Genomic DNA, 26335 nt, shown 5'->3' on the forward strand with positions numbered 1-26335 from the left:
ATTTATTATTTAAAAAAATAGATGAAAATCGGGGCGTCACAGTGAGCCACCGTGGAATTAATTTGACCCGGAAATTGTGTATTATGAGCATGAGTGGCTAAGTTCGGTAACTCGGGTTATGGGTCAATGTTGTTTGTTTTCCATGATTTATTAGTTCTCCTAAGAAATTATTGTTAAACTTTTATTTTGTTAAAACCGAATATTGAAGGCATCGTTGATAAATCGCTGGCTCTTATTTCTTGTTTTGTTATTGACGATAGGCACATCAAAACCTTGATTTAATCTAGGATTTTAATCAACTAATTTTTACATAAAATTCGGTTATTACTTAATGAGAGTTTTTATTTTCTTCCGTTTGGATGTGGCCAATTTACTCGACCTTTAGTAATAAAATTTCATCTTATTAATGCCTTGATTGGATTAACAAGAAGAGGAGTAAGACCTAGGAAATTAGTAAACGGTGGAAGCAAATAGACGTTGAACCCGTAACTCGAGTGTTTGGTAAAATTGTTTCAGTTAATCTGTTTAGTTTTGGTTGCATTATTAGATTTACATTTTTAGAAAATTGATAAAATTTCAGTTTCATTTTGATAGTTTACTCAAGCTTCTCTCACTTTGTTTATTGTTTTCAAAATCGTAAAAGACAAAAAAGATTTTCAAACCCCATTTTTCAGTAACAGGATTTCACTAAACTTGCATAAATACTTTGATACTCAGTGGTCCCTGTGGAATACGATCCTGGACTCATCCTTGATACAACTTGACACTTCTGGACTTGGAAACACAACTCAAAATGAGTCAAGTTTTTGGCGCCGTTGCCGTGGATTAATTGGTGTCATCAAAGTGTTTCTCAAATTTCAGAGAGGGTATTTATAGAGCTGTGAACGTCTTCACAGCCTGGGTGATATCTACTTCCTCTCCTTTGACCTGTTTGCTTTTATTTTTGTTTTTGTTTTTTTCGTTTGTACTGATTTTGTATGTCTGGTTGGGCTAGAGATAACACATTTAGATTGGTTAGGACAGACTCATCCATCTCATCATCGAGTGCACCTATTTCACTTGAATCATCATCTGACACTCATAGCATCATGGCTGAGAATGAACATCATGATAGGGATAATCCTAATAGGACACTCAGAGAATATTTGCAACCTGTTAGGACCAGCACCCCATCCTACATTATTCTACCTTTGAATGCAAATGTTTTTAATTTTAAACCTAGGATGATTCCATTGTTACCTCATTTTCATGGCATTGAATCTGAAAACCCATATTTGCATATTAAAGAGTTTGAAGAAGTGTGTTCCACATTCATGGACAGAACATGCACTGAGGAGGTAATAAGACTGAAATTATTTCCATTTTCTTTAAAAGACAAGGCAAAAACCTGGTTGAATTCCTTAAAACCAAGATCCATTGGGAGACTTGCAAGAAATGCAACTGAGTTTTTAAAGAAATGTTTTCATCTGCAAAGAATTAATGCTTTGAAAAGACAATAATAATTTTTGCCAAAGGTGTGGACACATTTTATCAGTGTGGGAACGTTTCAAAGATTTCTTAAAGCATGTCATCACCCATGGGTATGAGAATTGGAGGGTCATCGTTTTCTATGAGGGGTTGCAACCAAAGATGAGGCGGCAATTGTAGAAACATGTGCAATGGGAGTTTTAAAAGGGCCCGAATAGCTTTTGATATTTGATTATTTGCTGTGGAAAACTCATTATCTTGGGATGTCTCTAAGGTGTTCATGCTTAGATTTGGAAAAACAAATGTATTAGTGGGGGTGGTTTGGGAGAAGTATAATTGAAAGCAGTTGATTATTTGAAATGCTAGGCTTGCATTGATGTCTAAAAGGTTAGAGTTCCATTGAGCTTAAGAAGGGAATGAAATGCATGTTTTCTCATATCTTCTGAAAAATGGAGGCATAGGTGAGGATCTAGGGCAGTGCGCTGATGATGTCGAACTATTCCTGCTTTTAAGGAAAGTTTTCTTGATCAATCTAATCCAGTGCATATGGTTTTCTACGAATTCTTCTGGACCGTATTCTAATATTAGAATGCAGAGGTTGGAGAAATTCATTCCAAATTTCAGTTGGAAAAATGACAAGTGGGGCATCGACGCAGGGACCACCAAGCCAAGTCACCAAATCCTTATGAGTATGGCCAAGGGCTGGACCACTCATTTTCCAAATCAGTGCCTCAATGTAGAGGAAGAGAATGGAAGAATCCATTACGCAGCAACTTTAGCTTGCAACAGTTTCTGCAAAGTTAGAGCACGATCACAACGAGAACGCCAGGGCCAATCAATGACTTCAGAAGGATATAACTAGAGTAACCACCACTTTGAGTAAACCAGGAGAAAGGAAAATTCCAGACTTAACCCCAACCAATCAACAAGGGACCAGTCATCCTCTTCAAAATACTGGTGAAGGAAGCAATGTGATCAGTTGAAAGCTATTACAACTGTGAGGAAGTAAGGTTGTGGGTGACCCCTGTCCCTGGTGCCGGCAGTTCAGGGTAAAAAATGCTAACCCTCCTCTTGAATAGTGGTTGAGTAAAGCACTTTAATTTCAAAGAATGATTGCAAGCCCAAACCTTGCACCGTCACAATGTTTCTCTTCTTTGCCAAGATAAACAGATTTGTTGACTCAGAAATTTTTAAAGCAGTTAGGAGTACAATTCCACTTTAGATGCTATAAACAACTTCCTGCTTATGCTAAATGTCTACCGGATTTTATGCACTGTAAAACGCAAACTGAATGTGCAGAAGAGAAAAAAAGGCCTTCCTCACTGAGAAGTCGTGCCTAGGCCATTTTATTCAAAAATCACACACCAACCTAGTAAAGGATCCGGGTGGTCACCTAATATTTCATGTGTCATTGGAACTCAAAGATAGGGCAACTTGCTAGATTAGGTGTGGGGGTTCCTTTTCTACTTATGTGTGTATGAATAATTGGGCTAGGGGAATGAAACACCTCCCTTATTTGTAGCTTGCTGATAGATCCATAAAAAATTCCTAAGGGTATTGTTGAGGAGTTCTTGGCAAATGGATAAAGTTTATTACCTGTGGATTAGTTTTTGGTCTTGGATTATGAAAAGTGTCATCCCACACCACTTCTTTCACCACAGGTTGTGATTTTGGAAGACATTTTAGCAACCTCTAAGCCAGATAAACTGTAGGAGTGGTGTGTTTTAACAATTGATTTTGGGAAAATGACTTAGAACTGAGATCTTCAATTGGTGCAGGAAACCCTCAAGAAGAAATGAGGACATTGAAGAAAGTCACTTCATGGTGGAATCCTAATGTAGATACTTCTTGGTTAAAGTATGATTGTGATGAGAGTGGGAGGATTTAGAGACTCCCTTGATTTAATGAGTCCACTGATCATTTTTCTTTTCTCTTGTGATGAGGGTGATTCAACTGAGATGCAAATGGAAGCCTCAAATTGAACCCATACCCGGCAATACACCCCAAACACAACCATCCTGAGAACCCCCCAGGTTAGAATTTGAGGCCACTGCCGCCGGAGCTAAAATATGCCTACCTTGGACTAGAGAACTCATTCCCAGTGGTAATTTCTGCATTGTTGACCCCTGACCAAGAAAGTAAGTTGTTGAGAATTTTGACACAACACAAATCAGCCATTGGCTGGTCCATTGCTGACATTAAAGGTATAAGTCGTCTCATTTGTACACATAGGATATATTTGGAAGAGGATTCAAAACCCTCTAGAGAGATGCAAAGGAGACTAAACCCCACAATGAAGGAAGTGGTAAAAAAGGAAGTCTTGAAATTGTTAGATATAGGCATCATATATCCAATTGCTGACAGTAAATGGGTTAGTCCAATACAAGTTGTTCCAAAAAAATCTGGTATAACTGTTGTAGAAAATGATAAGGGAGAATTGGTGCCTACTAGAGAGACCACAGGCTGGAGGATGTGTGTAGATTATGGGAAATTGAATGCTGCCTCTAGGAAGGATCATTTTCCTTTGCCTTTCCTTGACCAGGTTTTAGAAAAAGTGGAAGGCATGAATATTACTGTTTTTTAGATGGATTCTCCGGTTATTATCAAATAGAAATAGCTCTAGAGGACCAAGAGAAGACTCCCTTCACTTGTCCCTTTGAAACTTTTTCCTTTAGGAGAATGCCATTTGGGCTATGCAATGCCCCGGCTACTTTTCAAAGATGCATGTTAAGTATTTTTAGCAACTTGATTGAAGACAGTGTAGAGGTATTCATGGATGACTTTTCAGTTTTCGGAAAAACATTTGATGCATGTTTGTCTAATTTGCAGGTTGTTTTGAAAATATGTGAAGAAAAGCAATTGTTGTTAAATTGGGAAAAATGTCACTTTATGGTCCAACAAGGAATAGTTTTGGGGCACATTGTATCCTCTCGAGGCATAGAGGTGGATAAAGCTAAAATAGACTTGATTTCAAATTTGCTTGCACCTAAAAATGTGAAAGATGTTAGATCATTTTTAGGGTATGCCAGTTTTTATAGAAGATTCATAAGGAATTTTAACTTTATCTCTAAACCTCTTTGCAAAATTTTGATGCATGATGTTAGATTTGAATGGAACCAAAGAGTGTCAACATGGTTTTGATGAATTGAAAACATGCCTCACCACTGCACCTATCATTCGATCTCCTGACTGGTCACTTCTTTTTGAATTAATGTGTGATGCAAGTGACTTTGCTATGGGAGCTGTTCTTGGACAATGAAGAGATAAATTGCCATATGTTATATACTATGCTAGTAAGACTTTAAATGCTGCACAAAAGAACTATTCCACCACAGAAAAAGAACTACTAGCTATAGTATTTGCATTGGATAAGTTTAGATCTTATCTTCTTGGTTCTCCTGTCAAAATATTCACTGACCATGCAACTCTAAAATTTCTACTGTCAAAAAAAGACACTAAGCCAAGACTGGTAAGGTGGATACTTCTGCTTCAGGAATTTGATCTCACAATAAAAGATAAAAAGGGAGTGGAAAACGTGGTGGCGAATCACCTTTCTCGGCTTCAACCAGAAGTTTTTGAGAAGTTTTCATTAATTTCTGATTATTTTCCTGATGAACAATTATTTGCAGTTGAATCTTTACCATGGTACGCTGATATTGTGAATTTCTTGGTCACAGGGAAAACTCCACCTCGTTGGAATGCTTAGGACATCAGAAGGTTGAAGGCTGAAGCTAAGAATTTCTTTTATGATGATCCTTATCTCTTTAAATATTGTTCAGATAAGATCATTAGGAAGTGTGCGCCTAACAATGAAATTTCTGGTGTTTTAAATTTTTGCCACACAGAAGCTTGTGGTGGGCATTTTTCTGCTCACAAAACAGTGGCTAAAATTCTTCAAAGTGGGTTTTATTGGCCAAGTATATTTAAAGATGCTTTAAGTTTCTGTAAAGTTTGTGAACCTTGTCAAAAATTAGGGGGAATCACTAGGAGAAACATGATGCCTTTGCAACCTATACTAGTGATTGAAATTTTTGATTGTTGGGGTATAGATTTCATGGGACCATTTCCTTCTTCTTATGGCTATTTATACATTTTACTTGCCGTTGATTATGTTTCTAAGTGGGTTGAGGCAGTCCCTTGTAGAAGTAATGACCATCAAGTGGTTATAAAATTTTTGAAAGAAAACATTTTTGCAAGGTTTGGCATGCCTAAAGGCATAATCAGTGATCAAGGCACGCACTTTTGCAACAAATATGTTTCAGCCTTATTGAAGAAGTATGGTATCCATCACAAAATCTCTACTGCTTACCATCCTCAAACCAATGGACAAGCTGAATTAGCAAATAGGGAAATTCAAAACATCCTCGAGAAAACTGTTAACCCAAACAAGAAGGATTGGTCTTTGAGATTGTTTGATAGCTTGTGGGCCTATAGAACAACTTTTAAAACCATTTTGGGCATGTCTCTATATAGATTAGTGTATGGTAAGGCTTGTCATTTGCCTGTAGAGCTGGAACATAGGGCGTATTGAGCTATTAAACAATGTAATTTTAACATTGATGACTGGTTGTGTGAGAAAATTGCAGTTATCTGAATTGGATGAGCTAAGGATGGATGCTTACAACAATTCTAAATTGTCCAAGGAAAGAATGAAGAACTTTCATGATAAACACATTCGGCGTAAGACTTTTGAGCCCGACCAACAGGTGTTATTGTACAACTCTCGACTGCACTAGTTTCCTAGTAAGTTAAGGTTTCGGTGGAGTGGACCTTTTGTGGTGAAGACTGTTTTTCCTCATGGCGCTGTAGAGATTCTGAATCCTCAAAATGGTAATGTTTTTAAGGTTAACGGTCAAAGGCTGAAGCCTTTTATTTCTAATTTTGCACATGAGGAATCTACTCTACATTTGCTTGATCCCACTTAGTACAGTTCATTTTCTTTTCTTTTCTATTTTTTTTTCATTTATATTTTTATTATTCTCATTATTTTCCTTTGTTCTTTAGTTGTTATTTCTTACTCCCTAGGATTGTGTTCTTTTCAAAGAGGTTCAGGTATTTCTTCTTTTTCCTCTATCTTGTAATTTTTCCTTTATTTCCTTGTTCGTCTTACAGTTGTTTTGCTTTATGTTTAACTGCTCTCTTGGGTAAACTCTTTCATTTCTCCTGCATCATTGAGGACAATGTTGCATTTTAGTTGGGGGGAGAGTATTTGCATGTGATATTGTGTGTTGTCATGTGAAAGAGCTTTAATGTGATACTTGCAACTGTTATGGAGCTCAAAGCATGCTAAATTCCTCATTTTTTAACGTTACATGCCAAATTTTTTTTTTCTAGAGGATATGGAACATGTAGGATGTAGTGCAATCAAAATTTAAATCAAATGAGATTTTTATCCATTTCACTTAGTTTCATCGAAGGGAAGGAGGTTGAAATTCTTGCTACACACATTACACAGGTTAGAAAACTTAGAACGACTACCTTAGACCATTTTTGGTCGATATGCACTTAAATTGTTTGGGACTCTAATGAACCGTATCCTAATGGCTTAGAAAAAAAATTTGAAGCAAATGAAAATAAGAAACAAGCCAGGGATTGATTGTAAGAAGGAAAAAAAAAAAAAACAAAATAAAAAAAAAAGTAGAAAAAAAGAAAAAAAAAAAGAAAAAGAGGGAAGCAATTGTGTATTGGAAATGGCTACCTATTACCGGGGTCTTAACTAAACAAAAAAAATGGGTACCTTTTGAAGCGTAGTAGCATGAAAGCCACCGTTGTACATTTATGCACTGGAAATGGCTACCTACTACCAGGGTCCTAACTAATCAAAAAAAGTGGGTGCCTTTTAAAGTGTAATAGTGTGAAAGCCGTCAATACAATGGTTTTGAATTAGAGTAAGACCGTGCGGTTGTCTTAGACTAATTGTTGTGATTGAAACCGTTGATGCCTATTGGTAGTCAATTTTGGAATTCTGACCACTTCTTGTACACGTAAGTTGTGTTACACTCCATTACCTTAGTTGAGTTACTAGATGGTGTATAAATTTTTCAGTTGATACTTAACTTGGGTTAATCAGTGTCCTATGTTCCTAAACTCATTGAGCATATTTTTCATGGCATGTGATTTTCATAAGTATTGGAATTTTAGTTGTCACTCTCTTGGTTTGAATTCATCCACGTCATTTGCTAGAGACTAGCAAAACGTTAGTTGGGGGGTGTGATTACACGTGCAAACTGCGTAATTGGACTCTTTAACCCGGTCTTTACGGCGTATATTTTTAATTAAATGTCCAAATTTGTCCAATATTTTAATAAAGTACCAAAATTATCATTCTTGAGTTTTATTGTGCAATTTACAAGTTTTTGATAATTTTTTATCGCAGGAAAAGTCTCGGGAACCAAAACTAACACCTGTTCTTATTTTATGCATAACTTTTCCCTCTGAATTCCGATCAAGGCGATTCAAATTTTTGGAGAAAGAGAAAAGGATTATCTACAACTTTTGAGTTTTGAGTTTTGTGAGAAACTGGCTTCAGAAGGGTCAAATATTGCAGTGAACAGAGAGCAAAAAATGTAACCCGGCCATGCAGGCCGGGTCGGGTCAAGTTGTCGGGTCGGATTGGCTAACTGGGTCTAGAGCTTCCCCCAATCTCTTTTAAATTCTTCTTATTCTCCCCCTTCTTTCCTAGGCAGCCCGAGGGCTTTCCTCCTCTTCTCCCTTCTTCCAATTCCCTTTCTCTTTATCTTTTCCTTCTTGGTTTTCTTTCTGTCCTTCTGTTCTCGCTCTCTTTTTCTCTTTTCTCTATTCTCTGCTCCAGTCACAACACTGCCTCATCCTCTACAAAACACCAGCAGCTCCAACTCCCTCAGCATCTCAAGCACCAGCCACCAGCAGACCCCTTGCGGCCACAACACGGCACCAACTTCTCGGCCACCACAGCAGCGGCTCTTCTCCAATAGCTTATTGGCAGCCAAAGCTCAAGGCTTCCCTCTGCAGCAACCGAAGCTCCATCTCCAGCCCCTCCACAGTACCAACCAAAGCCCACACCAGCAGTAGCAATACCAGCAGCAGCAGCAGCAGAGCTAGGCGAGCACCACTCCAACTGCAACTCCCATGGCTCTCTCTATCTCTCTCTCTCTTTTTCTATCTCTTTCTTTTTATTTATTTATTTATTTACTTTTTTGTATTGAAAGTTGCACATGGTTAAATTAGTGTTAAGGTTTATTTTAGATTTTAAATAATTGTTAAGTTGTTTTTGCCTTTGGAAAATTAAATTAGTTGTGCTTTTTGTTCAAGATTTATTTTTATTTTTTTGTTGAAACTCAATTTAGATTAGGTTCGGTTTTATCAAAGTTTGTATTTTTCTTATGGTTTTTCATTTTATTGATGCAGTGAGCCACCGTGGAATTAATTTGACCCGGAAATTGTGTATTGTGAGCATGAGTGGCTAAGTTCGGTAACTCGGGTTGTGGGTCAATGTCGTTTGTTTTCCATGGTTTATTAGTTATCCTAAGAAATTATTGTTAAACTTTTATTTTGTTAAAACCGAATATTAAAGGCATCGTTGATAAATTGTTGGCTCTTATTTCTTGTTTTGTTGTTCACAATAGGCACATCAAAACCTTGATTTAATCTAGGATTTTAATCAACTAATTTTTACATAAAATTCGGTTATTGCTTAATGAGAGTTTTTATTTTCTTCCGTTTGGATGTGGCTAATTTACTCGATCTTTAGTAATAAAATTTCATCTTATTAATGCCTTGAACAAGAAGAGGAGTAAGACCTAGGAAATTAGTAAACAGTGGAAGCAAATAGACGTTGAACCCGTAATCCGAGTGTTTGGTAAAATTGTTTCAGTTAATCTGTTTAGTTTTGGTTGTGTTATTAGATTTACATTTTGGAAAATTGATAAAATTTCAGTTTCATTTTGATAGTTCACTCAAGCTTCTCTCACTTTGTTTATTGTTTTCAAAATCGTAAAAGACAAAAGAGATTTTCAAACCCCATTTTTCAGCAACAGGATTTCACTAAACTTGCATAAATACTTTGATACTCAGTGGTCCCTGTGGAATACGATTCTGGACTCATCCTTGATACAACTTGACACTTCTGCACTTGGAAGCACAACTCAGAACGAGTCACTCACTGATAGCAAGACTGTTGCACATCTGACTCCCTTAGGTAGGAAACCATTGTCTAATCCCTCTATTTACAAACACTTGGTTGGTAGCCTAGTTTATCTCACTATCAGTCATCCAAACATCTCCTATGCTGTTCACTAGGTGAGTTAGTATCTCTTTTGTAACACCCTGATTTTTCAATCATTTTTTTTTATATATATAACCCTACATCTTCAATACCATAATATCATCATCAAAGTCAATGCAGTGGAAAAATATAATACTTCTAATCCTTATGTACAATACCAAAGTTCTAGGGTCTCCATAGAAATACATATATTGTCATATCATAAAAAGCCTAGTGAGGTTCGAGGTATCACTTTCCATAACATAATTAAACAAACAACGGAAGCAAACATTTTTCCTAATATCATACCTACCAGAGTACTAACCCAACTAGGACATCTACAAGTCCCAAAATAATACATATAACCACCCCAAATATCCAAAAACATCTAGCATAAACCATACAGTATCTTGCCCACACTCACCCTCGGTGTGATGGTTTAAGTCCCGCCCTGGAGCTTCTAGGCTCGACTTCTTGAAGGATCTGAAAAGTTAATATTCTGGTTTTATGACATATCACACACAAGGTAAAGCAGTTTATAATAGATCTACTAATGTAAGGTTTACGACATATCACACACAAGGTAAAGCAGTTTATAATAGATATACTATCGTAAGGTTTACGACATATCACACACAAGGTAAAGTAGTTTATAATAGATCTACTAACATAAGGTTTTACAATACATCACAGATAATTAAATTTACACTTCTATAGCACTTCCATATGCCACCCAGACCTTCTCCTTTGATTTATACGTCACACAGGCCTTCGACATCAGTATAGAATTCACACAGAGTTTCTATAATGAGCATCACCACTTCAATTTATACTCCTATCCTTAGCCTTGGAGTGGTGCTTAGGACCCCCAAATCAAAAATCTGCTTCGACTAAAATGACGAGAATTGAAGTTAGGACCTCGTGGTGATATCTATTCGTTGATTTGGCTAAGAATTTGAGAGAGAGAGAGAGAGAGAGAGAGAGAGAGAGAGAGAGAGAGAGAGAGAGAGAGAGAGAGAGAGAGAGAGAGTTTACTTTATCACAAGAGTGGTGCCTACGATGCCCTAATCACGAATCCACTCTGGTTGAAATGTTGGTGGCCGAAAATAGAACCTAGGGGTACTTTCCGTTCTTCAATCGGCCAAGAATTTGTTTAGAAATTAAGGAGAGAGAGAGAGAGAGAGAGAGAGAGAGAGAGAGAGAGAGAGAGAGAGAGAGAGAGAGAGAGAGAGAGAGAGAGAGAGAGAGAGGTGAGAGATACAGAGAGTCTAGGGGGTCTCTGTTTGAAATTTTAGTTTTGAAATCTTCCAAAGGAAGAATCTCTTCCTTATATATATATATAAACTAGTATATTATAATATTATATTAATATATTATATTATATTATTTAATTAATAATATTTATTTATTTAATTTAATTTAATTTTTTTTGGATCACTACACCTAAATATTTTTAGGATCATTACATTCTCCCCTCATAGAAATTTCGTCCTCGAAATTTGTTGACTAGCACTCATCACAACCTCTTCTGAGAACTACTGAATTATTTACCTGACTCTAAGAAGAGTTGATAGCCACCCACATAGCGGCCCCGTTCCAATTTTATCAGTTACCCTCACTTATGGTGGAGGTAACCATTCTCACTTATGTAATTACACGTATATAAATATATATAAATGCATGAAAAATAATAAAAATGATTTTCACTTCTATATACACAAATAAACTCTATATTGAGCATATTCTCCTATCAGCATCAACATAGACTTCAAACAGAGTTTCTATGCTGAGCATAACTTCTCATCGACATTAGTATACTACATCATTAGCCCACGCAGCTTTAATCCTCTCAAATAACATCGACTGGATCACCAAGCTGGCAATGAAAGCTTGGTGATTACCATCCACCAACTCCACAGTAAGACTCTCCAGATCCCGTCTGATATGATGCTGACCTACTACTGCAGATACTAACACGTGCTCTGACTTTCGAATCAATGCATCAGCTACCATGTTAGCCTTCCTTGGGTGATAGCTAATAGTGCAATCGTAATCCTTGATCAGTTCCAACCACCTTCCCTGCCTCATGTTCAACTCCATTTGTGTGAAAAAGTATATGACGCTCTTGTGGTCCGTTAAGATCTCATACTTTTCACCGTACAAGTAGTGTCTCTAGATCTTCAACGCATATATTACCGCTGCCAACTCCAATTTGTGCGTGGGGTAATTCTTCTCGTACTCCTTGATTTTTCGAGAAGCATGACTGGTGCAAACTGCAAGTGCACAGTATCATAGTTTTATAATATAATGATGTGTAGAGTATCGTCCTCAGGGATTGATGTCTTAATTTTACCAAGTACCGAAATTTTACTAACCTTGATTTTATTTAGAAAAATTAATAATTTTAGACTGTGAAATTAAACAAAGCTACTTTAAATAAACTATTCAGGAGAATTTAAAACTGGATACTGCGTGTCAAATTGATGATGGTGAAAACTTCTAGGAAACCGATTTCACCTAGTTCCTCACTATGCTTTACTCATTTAGCTAATTCAACTTCGTTTTCTCTATTTGTTAGCAAATTGCCAATTTTTCTAAAAGCCTCTTTCGATAGTCAATCAGAACCTATTCTTGTTTATTATTTAACATAAGAGTATACAAATTAATAATGCAAGAACGCAGTAAGACCCTCGATTTTTAATGCTACATAGGTTCATACAAGTCTTTCGATCTCTATATTTACCTACGCTGAATTATCCAAGATCTATCCTATAATCCCCCTTTTCAGTAGCAAATCACAAGACTAAAATCATTTAATTAATGGCTAGTTAATTAAAAGCATTAGGCACAGAATAACTCAAACAAACATTAATAAAAACTACTTCAAATTAGCATCAATGAGCAAGCATAGTTCGAAACTGGCTACATCGTTTTCCTAGAATTCAAAAATTTAGTTCATTCTGAAAATTAAATCCAAAATAACATATTTCACCATATTTTCTTCAATTTGGAGCGTACGGAAACAATCAACACTCACCGCACCGCCGTTGCGTGTCACGAACACCGCCGTTGTTCCCCGCCTTCCGATTCTGAAAAGATATTATTTTTTGCATGCTTCCAACTCTCCTTTATTGACTTTGTATGTATCTTCACAGCACCCCCAAAAGAAAACCACAAGAAAGCTCCCAAAAAAATAATTTCTCCCTAGAAACTTTCTGTGTGTTGGGCCTCCCTTGTATGTCTCACCAAGAAAAATCAATTTTTTTTTTTTTTTTTTTCTGTAAGGTGCGGCCTCCCTCTCTGTCCCAGCGCACGCTGCCCCCCTTTCTCTCTTCTTGCACATGGCTCTCTCCAAAGAAACCCTCCCCTTTGACTTTTTTCATTCATTTCCTTTTGTCTTTCCTTTCTTTGCTTTTCTTTCCTTTCTTTTGTCTTTCCATTCTTTTGTCTTTCCTTTCTATGTACCCAGCGCCTCACCCTTCTGAGATGACCCGGCTGCATGGCCGGGTCACATCTCATTTTTTTATTTTTTTATTTTCTATTTTTCTTTTTTTCAAAGGTACACGAACTGCCCTCCTCTTTCAAGCCCACTTTCGACCCTCTTACAGCTTGTAACTCTCAAATCTTAAAACACAAAAGATGTAGAACTCTTTTTCAGATTTTTCCATAATTTTGAATCAGTTCGATCAGAGTTTGGATGAGAAAGTTACGCCAAGATTACGAAAAATTGTTGAAATAATCCATAAAACGGCGTATGCTAACTTCACGTCTGATTTAGATCTTGATGCATCCATTATTTCACAAAATGCAAAACATGAAAATTGTAGAACATTTTCTTATCTTTCTATGGTATCCTGAATCATCTGAATCGGAGGTTTGATGAGAGAGTTACGCACAGATTAAAAAGTGTCATCAGTTTTTGGCTTCCGATAGTTGCCCTACAAGAAAAAATACTAAAATTTCATAAATTACTTAATAAAACTCAAACATTATAAATAGAACATAATGTTAAAATATTGAGAGTAATTAGGCATTTAAATACAAAATAGGATTCCCAATGCATGAATTAAAGCACCTAATTACGCAATTTAAGCGCATAATCAAAGCATAAGCAATTACTTTCCCCCGTTGCATCAGCACACATCCTAAACCCTTCAGCGATGCGTCGTTGTATATCACAAATCCACCGACCCTAGATGGGATGGTTAAAATCGGAGCAATGACCAATCGGTGTTTCAACTCTTGGAAACTCTACTCGCACTCATCGGTCCAATCAAATCTCACACCCTTCCTCATCAACCTTGTTAGAGGGCCAGATAACCTAGAGAATCCCTTCACAAACTGCTGGTAGTACCCAGCCAGTCTTAGGAAACTCCGAACATCCTGCACACTTTTCGGTTTCACCCAGTCAACCACTTCTTCTATCTTACTAGGATCAACTGAGATACCACCCTTTGACATGACATGGCCTAGAAATGCGACCTGATTCAGTCAAAACTCGTATTTCTTCAGCTTAGCATACGATTTCTTCTCTCGCAGGACTTGAAGTACCAACCTCAGATGATTTTCATGCTCTTCCGAACTCTTAGAATATACCAGAATGTCGTCGATAAACACCACCACAAAATGGTCCAGATATTCATGGAAAACTCTATTCATTAGGTCCATAAATACCATCGGAGCGTTAGTCAACCCAAATGGCATGACCAAAAACTCGTAGTGACCATATCTAGTTCGGAAAGCAGTTTTTGCAACATCTTCCATCCTAACTTTCACCTAATGATACCCTGACCATAAATAGATCTTCGAAAAGACCCGCATTCCCAGCAGCTGGTCAAACAGATCATCTATATGAGGCAATGGGAATCGATTCTTCACTGTTACCTTGTTGATCTCGCGGTAATCAATGCACATTCACATTAACCTGTCCTTCTTCCTCACGAACAATACTGGAGCTCCCTAGGGCAAAACACTAGGCCTGATAAAGCCCTGATCCAGTAGTTCCTTTAACTGCTCCTTCAACTCTCTAAGTTCAGCTGGAGCCATTCGGTATGGAGTTTTAAAAATCGGCGCCTTATGTAATAACCCAAAAAAAATTTTAAAAAATTAATTAATTAATTAAAATTATTAATCAATTTATTTGTTAAACATTATTAAATTAATGTATTAAATAAACAAGTAAAAAGAAATAGTATGAAAAAAATTAAGAGTAATAATTAATTAATTAATTATTATTAAATTAAGTAAATAAATAAATAAAAGAATAGTAAAAAAAAATTGGAATAAAGATATATATATATATATATATATAAGTTTATTATAAAATGTTTATATAAGTTAAAGTATAGATATAGATGTGTGTGTGTGTGTGTGTGTGTATATATATATATATATATATAAGATTTAATAATATAATAATATATATTATTTATATAGGAAGTAAAAACTTCCTGAGAAGAAATCTTCCTCAAAAAGCAATGTGCTCTCTGTGCTCTCTTTTCTGCGTCCGTCCACTCCTTCGTCCTTTTTCTCTCTCTCCGTGATTTCGTCGGCCTAACGAGCACCGATCGGGAAACGGAAGGTACCATTGGGTTCCTAGCTCCGCCACCGAAATTTCTATAGGAGTGGATTTTTTGTGGGAGCGGCATAGGTACCACTCCTGGGGAAAGATATATTTCCTCTAAATCCTTAATTTTTCCTTAAATCTGCTGTTAAATCGACGATCAGACACCACCACGGGGTCCTAGTCATGATCGTCGACGTTTTGGTTGGAGTAAACTCTCAATTGGGGTTTTTTAGACCGCACTCTAGAGCAGGAGTGAGATTTCAAAAATAAGGTAAATTAGTTATATTTGATAATATAATTATTTATTTGAAATTTATGGGCCTAAGAAATATTAAAATAATATTTTATTTAGGGTTAATTTAATGAAATTAGGATTTTTGATTCAAGGTTCGGATGAGAGCCGCAGGTTTTTTTTTTTGGGTCCCTGTTGGCGTAATTCAAGAAACTAGGTAAGGGGAAATATATATATTAAACCAAAATTTTTATGAATTTAATGAAAAATGAATTGTGTTATATATACGTGTATATGTTTCAGTATGAGTTTAAAATGACAACCATTTAAATTATGTTTTTCTGAGTTTAGGGCTGTTTATTAGATACGTATATGCGCAAATGAACTGATGAAAGTGGGGAAATATTTTTAGGATAATTATGTAAGAAATGGAAATTATATTTTCAGTATTTAAATGCTAAATGTGGGTTGGCTTATTTTACAAGGAATATGTATGAATTTTACTGCTAAATTGTGTGGCATGAGTAAATGTAAGTTCTATGCGAATATATGTTAAATGTATGAGATATGTTAAATATATGTTAAGTAAGTAAACCATTAAGAATGAAATATGATATGAAATATGCTGCATGTGAGTGTTAATGCAACCATGTAAAACAGTTAAAAGATGTTGGGTAAAACAACTGAATGATGTTGGGTAAAACAGCTGAAAGATGTTGGGAAAAATAGCTGAAAAATGTTAGGTAAAACAGTTGAAAGATGTTAAGTAAAACAACTAAAAGATGCTGGGTAAAACAGTTGAAAGATGCTGGTTATGTAATGAAATGAAATGAAAATGGAAATGAATGAAACGAAAATGAAGCATGAAATGTGAACAATGTAAAATGGGAAAGAGTCACATAAAATGAAATGAAATGAAATATTAAAGCTATGAACATGAACATAGGTGAATGGTTGAATAATGACAGAAAGAATAATGTATTATGATATTAGAAGTATCTATACTCGTAGAACATGTTACGATTGGGCGGGGCATACACTTCGCCTGAGGGCTTGCTGAGAAAGGCGAGTGCGCTAGTAACTTTAGATGACAATAGCTGCATAATGTACTAGGGTAGAGGGAACCTACTTGTATGGGTGGGTAGATTTCTCTATCCTTGGGGCCTTCGTTAGTAAACCTTTGTTTGAACTGTGTGAGTACGAGATCAATTTAATACTTGAGGGCTTACTGAGTAAGGTGAGTGCCCTTGTATGCTTCAATTGTGACCTTCGAGTTGCCAAATGTATCAGAGCAGAGGGGTGCTACTTGTATGGGCGGGTAATCACCCCTATCCTTGGGTAATCTCATGGGTTAAATCTTTTGCATGTGATTGATTAGGTTCAGAGAATGATTTCAGAAATTATGTTAACGATTTTAAAATGTTAAATATTATGTTGTTATATAAACTCATGTTAGCCACACGCTATTTTAATATATTGTTTCTTTAATATATTATTTCATCCCTTACTGAAATGTGTCTCACCTGAATATAAAATTATCTTTTTTAGGATTTCCTCGAGATCGAACTTAGAGGGCTCGAGGTTTTATAGCATTTTTGGGAAATAGAAAGAGAAAAGGGTATATTTTTATGTTAATTTTGGAGATGTATAAACTTAAGTTTTATGTTCTATGTTTTAAATTTTCTGAGATATGGATGGTTGAGAATACTGGTATTTGGGGATTATGTTTTGGATACATGTATATATGTGATTACAGGTGGTGAATAATTAATTAGGATTATGTATACGAATAATAAACTCTGGTATTATATTTGTGGAGATTATATTTATGTTTTCCATTGTGTACATAATATTAGTATATGGATTACCAGGTAAATGAATGGATTAGTAGCACTTCAGGCACATGTAGGGGGTCGGGGCGTTACACATTGCCTGACAGTAGATCAATAGCGAACTCCACCTCCCGATCAGGAGGTAAACCGAGTAAATCTTCTAGGAATACATCCGAAAATCCGTTAACCACTCGGATATTCTCAAGTTTCAGATCATCCCGTGGCGGTTCCTTCACACAAGTTAAGTACCCCTGACAACCGTCCAAGAGTAACCTTCTCGCCTGTATAGTTGATAGAATTTGTGGCGTCGAATGCACACACAATCCTATGAACTCATACTCCTGCTCCCCAGGAGGTCTGAACACTACTACCTTCCTACGATAATCAATCACCGCATATCTAGAGAATAGCCAATCCATCCCCAATATGACATCAAATCTGCACATGTCGTACACTACTAGGTTCCTTGGTAGCAGCCTTCCCTGAATAACCATTAGGCAGTTTCCCAACATCTTACTACAGATCGTTACACTCCTAGTCAGTGTAGCCATAGAAAACCACTCATCCATCACTTGGGTTTCAACCCCACACAGTTTCACAAAACTCGCTGATATAAAAGAGTGGGTTGCTCTTGAATAAAATAAAACAACAGTTTTATTCGAAAGCAATAACATGGTACCTATCACCACGCTCCCCATATGTTCCGCATCTACTGTAGTAAGAGAGTACACCCTCGCCGGAGCCGTGTTTGCCTGATGGTTTCCCTAAGGCATCTGATTACTCCTACGGTTCTGGCTCTGTGCAGGCATATCGCTCCTCTGTGCCTGACAGTTTTGGGATATGTGGCCCGATTTACCACAGTTGTAGCAGTTACCTCAGAACGACCGACATTCACCATCATGCCATTTACGGCACCTGGTGCATTGCATAGAAGATAGATCCCCTTGAGGACCCTGCCGCTTGGTATGCTGGCGATAACCCGAACCATAGTTCTTCTTCTTCTTCCACTGTCCTTGTCGAGGACCAATTTGAGAACCAAAAGATACTGGCATTTTCTTTTATTCCTATACTACCTTATCCCCTTGGAGGTCAGCCTCAACTATGGTGACTTTATCTACCTGAACAGAAAACTCTCGAATCTATAGCATACCTACAAGCCTGCGGATGTCCTTACTCAAACCCTTCTCGAACTTCTGAGTCTTCTAATACTAGTTCGAGATCAAATACGACACGAAACGAGATAACTCAATATATCTGGCAGCATATCTTTGCACCGTCAAGGTTCCCTGAGTCATGCTCGAGAACTCATCAACCCTTGCATCACGAGTGGAAGTAAGGAAGTATCTCTCGAAAAATACCTCCTTGAAGCGGCTCCAAGTCATACTAGATGGACCAGCTCTCTGCTTCTCAAGCAGACTCACCGCTGTCCACCATCTTTTCGCTTCTCCTACCAGCTGAAAGGTAGAATAGAAAACCTTCTGCTGGTCAGTGCAGTGCAAAACTTCCAATATCTTCTCGGTATTCTGCACCTAGTTCTCTGCCACTATCGGATTGGGACCTCCCGTAAACGTCGTAGGGTGTATACGGGTGAACCTCTCTATGGTACAACCCGTAGCAGTAGGAGAGTGCTTATGTTTACTAACACTTCGCCCAATCTCCCGTATAACCTACCTTATTAAACCCCGAGGCACAGAAGGAGGCCCATCACTCGCAGTCCCCTCGGAACTACTATCCAAGTTGTTATCCTTAGGCTCCATTCTGAAAATAAGATAGGAATCGGTTAGAATTCCTATATCCTACACAGTTAACACAATCATTGAAAACTAATCATGTCAACTACAACTCTCACGAGTCCAGGTCTGTCCTACTTCGCCGACACGAAACCATCAATGGTTTGCTGTGATTTTATTGAAATCGTCATTCCAGGAAAAAAATACAGAACACCGCCAATGAGTCCCCGTTTAGCAACAAAACAACCCTCGACCTACTTTACCCATTTCCTACATGGCTACATCCTATACTCTGGTATGTACACATAATTACGCCTAACCAAGTCTACAAGACCTAACAACCTGGTTAGCTTTGATACCAAGTTGTCACGCCCCGAACCCCCAGATGGGCCCCAAATGTGAATTTAGTAACCTAACTTGTCTCTGTATCAATTAAAACATACATGATACTACACCGAATGAGGGTCCGACCCCATAGGGTACACGTAAACCCTATACACAATCACATATACATACATCCACATCAAATACGTAGCGAAAATGTTCTTTCTAATACATACAACGTACCATACCAGAGTCTATTACATGACTAGAGCCTACGCTCCAAAATACCATACATGCCCCAGGTGTCTACAAAACCCAACAATGACAACCTAGCTACAAAAATCAGTACTTACTCAAGTACTATACGTAGCTAACCGACACCCAAGCTCCCGAACGCTAGAATGCTAGTGACGGTAATTAGCTGCCACTAGCTGTTTTACAAAACCTGGAACATTTAACATACAATAGTTCATCCCACACTTATTTGAGTATACAACAATCATATCATTTTCAATTCAAGAAATACAGTTTAATACAAATACAGGTACGGTCATCTCATTACTACAGTTTTATACAATATATGATTTTCCAACAGAAATAAATATGATAGCCGAAACCCCCAATTTTTCCTAAAACTGTAGAAAATCCCGCATTTTCACCTAATATATTTTCCCAAATACGTAGTCAAAACATACATACAATCGTAAACTACATGTTTACCGATTGCGATTTAAAAAATAACTGATATAAACAGAATCCCCTGACCTTAACCCGAAAATCAAAACACGAACTCTATGACTCCAAAACTATGAACTGAGTTCCCAAAAGCTAAACATCCAAGAACTATACTTCACTATAATTTTTACTACTACAAATATATTGAAACGAAAACGAAATCGGACCCTTACCTTGGTTTTGGGTCTAAACCCGAAAATCCTCGAAACGAATTTCTGATCCACTATAAACGTAGAGATTCTCCTTCTGATCCATGTGGTAACGTTGGATCATTGATTATGAAAAATGACGACCTCAAATCCTAGAGAGAGAGAGAGAGAGAGAGAGAGAGAGGTTTTTGGTTTCTTAACCATTAAGTAAGGGAAAAAGATATTTATAAACAAGTTGACCCGGCTAGACTTGTCGATGAGACGACGTCCTCGTCGACGAGCTGTAGAAGGAAGTTCATGAATGCCAAGGTGGCCTCATCGACGAGCCTAAGATTTCAGGATTTCCCAAAATCTCTCGACATCTCCTCGCCGATGAGCTACTGAATCTTGTCGTCGAGCTAAACAAGAGGCTTCGTCAACGCGCAAAGAAGTCTCGTCAACAAGCCCTGCTGATTTTTTCCTTTTAAACTTTCCTTCTTTTTTCCTCATTTATTTAATACACTTATCTCGGGTCGGGTTCTTACAGGAAGTATCCTTAAAGTATGATCACAATTTGAAGTAAGGATACAAACCAATGAGAGAGGGGATCTTAACCTGATGTGATCTTGGTATGGTAAAGATTTCCTATGGATGATATAAACCAAAATGAGAGGATTTATAATTTAAGCTCAAATGGAACTTTTTGATTTAACAGTGAAACTTGAATCCCCTAATGGATGCCTTTAGTTTTGATCAAGAGAAAAGATGTTTTTTAATAAGCATCAGAAATATTTGGAATTTATTATCAATGGTGTTTCAAGCATAGAGTGATCACTAAACATTTTATTAGGCATTTTAGGCTTTCAAGATGAGTTTAGGACAAGATTTTTAACTTCATTTCCTAAAACTCAAACTTGTGTAATGGACAAAGTATGCTTAACTTTAGATGATCATATTTAAGCGTGAGTTAAGCAATTTGACTTATTTATCAAGAAATAATGTTTTGTCCATTTGGAAGTGGATTTCATTCAATTATGTTATAACCAATGTTTTCATATTTTATACAATCATTATGATATATATACATTTTCATTAAGTGATTAGATTGGATATTTTACTTGACTTTTCATATTGGCTTAATTATCTAAGATTCTTAGTATTCAATATAGTGTACAGTGAATACATCTACTAAGAATTTTCTTTTTAAGCACCAACCACATCCCAAGCCTACATTCAACACTATCGACCCCTAAATCTAATCCTAGGGTCTAAGGAGAAAATTAACTAATTTGATAATTTTAATTTAAATCCATTTTTCCTTAGGTCTTACGGGGTTTGCTTTCATGATAACCCACATCATTTCTTTGTTTATACCTCAGAGATTTTTAAGTCAGACATGCCCTTTCATTTCACAAGATAAGCGAAATTTATGCACATATGACAGATTATGCTTACTCGTTTTATTTTTATTTGATGACATATGGCTGTGGGTGTTGCGACGTCCTGGACTCGGCTAGAGAAAACCACTCTCTGGCAAAAATGTGGGTTTGGCTGCGAATTGGGAAAAATGGGATGTGTGATTTTGAAAAATTATTTTCGTGAAAAATTAATTTGTGATGGAGTCGCCACTAACCTTTTGAAGTGCAGTTAGAACACTTGATTGCTACCCCGTTAAGGGTAGAATCGGTCTGCGTCACTAGAATCAGGTTCGGGAGTACGGTTACGCGAGGGAAGGTATTAGCACCCCCTACGCGCCCGTTCTTACGAACGGTACTAGATTAATAAAAAATTATCCCAAAATAAATCTAATAAGCCTTTCAAAATTACCCCCTTCCAAAAATCAAAAGAATGAAAATACTATATAGGTATTCCCTCATAACTAGGGCAATTCAATACTTCGAAGAGTCCATGCCCTTTGTTGCAATCATCGAGATGGAAAATCAAGAAAATAGGATACATAATACCCTCTCTGGGGTTTTTGAAATCTGTAGGTTTTTTCTAAGTAAGAAAATACAATTCTGTGAGGTTTTTTGAAATTTGTTCGGGCTAGTAATGATTTTATGTGCCTAAAAAATATTTTTGTGATTTTTCTAAAGTGTGAAAACATTCTTTTGTGATTTTTTGATTTTTTAATATTTTTCCTGAACTTCAAAAATAATACAAATAAAATCAATGGAAATTAAAGCATGAATATATTTTGGGAATTTCTGAGAATTTTGTGATTGTTTGTGAATTTTCTGAATATCTAAATAATAATCAAGTGAAATGGAGAAAATCAGCGTGAATCGGTTCAGAGGATGACGAACCGGTCAAACGTTGATCGGTCCGAGGAAAAACCAGTTTAAGATCTTGGTTGAGACCAATGATTTTTTTTGGGATTTTGTCAACATTTTCCAAAGTAATTAAATAAAAAATAAATAAAAGAAAAATATGCAAAGATTTAAAAAAGAAGATGAGAAATAAAATGGAAGACAAAACCGATTTCATACCAGTTCAGAAAACCCAACTAGTTCGGGAAAGAACCAACCCAAGGAGGGTCGACCCATTTTAGGCCCGGTTAAGGCCAAGTTATGTGGCACATGTGTGAGTGTGTAAAAAAATGTGTGTGTATGAAATGTGAAACATGTGTGAAAAATGTGCATGGAGTATGAAAAACGTGTGCATGTGGGTGCATGGTACGTGTGAGTGGGATGGTAGATGGGGTGTACGTGGAGACGAGGGGGTGTGAGCTTGTGTGCAGGTGTACTCTGTGTGTGTAAAAATTGTGTGTATAGTTGCATGTGTAGTGTGTGTGCGTGGTGTATTAGTGTGTGTTTATAGGTGTGCAAAGGTGTGTGCATGTGTGTGCGAACAGAGAGTGTGGAGCGCGTTAACAGTGTGCCGTGGGTTCGTGTGTGTTTTAGTGTGTGCGGGTGTGCGCATTAACGGTAGGTGTTGGAGTGTGTGAGACTGTGTGTGTTTAGTGTGTGTAACAGTGTGTGTTCTCTGTGTTTGTGGTTCGGTGTGGTCTGGCTGTGTGTGTGTCCTACTGTGTGTTGACTGAGGTGGTGTAAGGCTGTGTAGGTGCGTGAGTTTTTTTGTGAAACAGTGTGTGTTTTAGTGTGTGACAGTGTGGCAGTAGGGGTAGTGTGTGTAGTGTGTGTTTAGTAGTGAGTGTTTCCTGTGTGTAGTGCAAGCCGTGAGGTGACTGTTGTGCGTGCATGAGAGTGTATTAAGTGTGTGTGTGAGCAGTGCATGTGAGAGGGTGTTTGAGTGTGTGTTTGAGCAGTACATATGAGAGGGTGTTTGAGTGTATGTAGCAGTGTGTGCGTGAAACAGTGTGTGTTAGTGCGTGTGTGTGTTTGAGTGTAGCAGAAGCCAATTTAAAAGCCACTCCACACAGCAACCAAATCAAGTACACCATCAGTTATGGCTATATCAAACCCAACCATTACCATAGCACTGAACCCGGATGCCAAACTACTACAAACAAACAAACTGAACATGATGATGAAAATACACAAAGTGATAAACATGATATGAACCATAGCAAGAACCATAAAATTATAATAAAGACCATTAAAAATACTAAAACACTATATAATAAGAAAGGCACAAAAGTACTTACTAAAAAGAAAAACTATGCTAGCATGAGAAACTTGGATGTGTAAATGCGCATCTGTGTACTGGGTGTTTCTGAGTGTTCCTGTTCTGTGAACCCGAGAGGCACTGGAGTTCTGCTGCTGGTCTATCACACCCGAGAGGATCTACTGCGGTATGGAGATGGAGGATCTGGTGAAGACAAAATTGTGGTCTGGTTTGCTGGTGTGTTCAGCTGCTGTGAACGCCAAAGAAGCTCGAGTAGGTGGATTTTCGCTAATTGTATGTTGTTGTGAATACCCAAGAGGCCTGGGTTGCTGCTACTGCAAGTGATCTGCTGTGGTGCGAACAGGTTAAGGGGCTATATGGTAAAGCTGGTGGCGCTCGTGGCCAGAGTTGATGTGGTTTGGAGGGTGCGGTAGTGTGGTCAGAGGATGGTTGCTCTGTGTGGCTGGAGGTGGTGGAAGGTCTCCTCGGGCGTAGCTGGTGTTGGGGCTCTCGGCCATGGTAGTTGTCGGCAGCAACAACCTCGGGTGGTCGCAGCAGTAGCCAAGAATGCAGGGGTGGCTCACGGCTTCTGGTTCTGCTAGAGTTTGCTAGAAGAGGGGAGTTTGCAGCAGCTCATTCAGTGGTGCTTACGGTTGCAGAGGAACCCGGGGGAGGCTGTGTTTCCGGTTGGCAGCAGGTTGCTGCTAAAGCTGAGATGCTTGGGTGCAGCAGTGGCCTCGGCTGGGAAACAGAGCAAGGGGTTAAGAAAGATAAGGAGCCGAGGGACAAGGAGAGTGTGACAACCCGAATAAAAAAATGGTATTTAAAATAATAAATAAAAAAGGGATTATCAGAGGCCTCGTCGACGAAGCCAAATTTCGTCGACGAGAAAATACCGAGAGAGATTTTTGAGCAGACTAAATTTCATCGACGAGGAGTGGATTTCGTCAACGAAATTGAAGGACTCGTCGACGAATGACGTGGCTCATTGATGAATCTAGTCCTATAAATATCAAAAATCTGAGTTTTAACTTCTCAACTAAGCTAACTCTCTTTTTTCTCTCCCCTTCGGCTCTCTCTCTTTCTTCAATTTCGGGCTAAATTTACACCGGATCGACAGTTTGAAGCCACCACGATGCTCTTGGGGAAGTTCTCTCCAAATCTTCCGGAGCTAATCGTTGGTGAAAGCAAGTTGGAAATTATCCCTGAGTTGAGGTAAGACTTTTTAAGCCAAATTTGGTCTTATGGTAGTTATAGGAAATGATGTACACATGAAAATACTGAAGTTTAAAATTGAAAGTTTTCATTTTCAGGGTATTGATTAGGAAGTCGTACGGGTGTGAGACTAGTGTTTATAGGGGCTTTTCTCAGTAGTCAGGTAAGGGAATAAACTAAAGCAGTTACTTTTCACGCAAATTATTATTATTTATGAGTAAGTTGATTTCCTGAAAATATTTACGATATTTGAATATCATGGAATAAATGCACGTTTGGGAAAAATACTGCTATTATGTTGAAACGTGTATATATGTATGAGATGCCAGAAATCATGATTTTTAGAATACACTATATGGTCTTATACGGCAAATGTGTGGCATGAATATTATTTTACATGAAGAAATATTATGATATGATAATAATATAAAGGAAGTATGGTTTGAGAAATTATGAAAGTACACAGTACATTATAACGTTGACAAATACATGATAAATTGATTATTTTTAGAATGATGTATTTATGTATGATTTCGGCGCAAGGCTGTATTTATGTATGATTTCGGCGCAAGGCCGTACTTATGTATGATTTTGGTGCAAAGCCGTATTTATGTATGATATTAGCGTAAGGCCGTATTTATGAAATGTTTGGCACAAGGCCATATTTATGAAATTATGAAAGATGCTATACATATCATGTATTATATGTTATCAGAATCCGGATGTTAACTTAGTTCAGTTCAGGAGCTCAGTACGTAGCTATATAGATCAGATATCTATGTTCAGATCAGTGCTAACCACCTCACAAGGGGGTGGGAGATGGATAGTCAATGTGACTTTCAGTGTAGAGTTATAGACGTCCACCTAACAATCCGGACTAGGGTGTGGGTGGCCCATCGTACTTACAGACATATTTGACTCGGCAGTGGTTGAACAACCATTATCGGGTCCCACCTTCGGGCTGCATAACCGGTTATAGGGGGTAATACATGACATCAGTTAGCTATTCATCCTGGGTATGTTTTCAGTGTTATTAGTTATAATAGATGTTTTGTGTATGATATTGTTGACTCTACGAGTCCAATCTTGTTTTGATAATGACAAATCACTTGATATTTGATTTGTGCATTGAGTTTGTGAACAGAACTTACACTAAACATGCACGGAAAGTTAACAAATCTTGGCAAGATCCATGGAACTCAAAGAGTACGAGAATCAAGATGCAAGCGGCAAAGTTCAAGAATATCTTGGGAAAGGGTATTTAGAACTTATGTACTTACATTTTAGTTTGATTTAA

This window comes from Malania oleifera, chromosome 2 (assembly GCF_029873635.1).
Source record: "Malania oleifera isolate guangnan ecotype guangnan chromosome 2, ASM2987363v1, whole genome shotgun sequence".
Lineage (NCBI taxonomy): Eukaryota > Viridiplantae > Streptophyta > Magnoliopsida > Santalales > Ximeniaceae > Malania > Malania oleifera.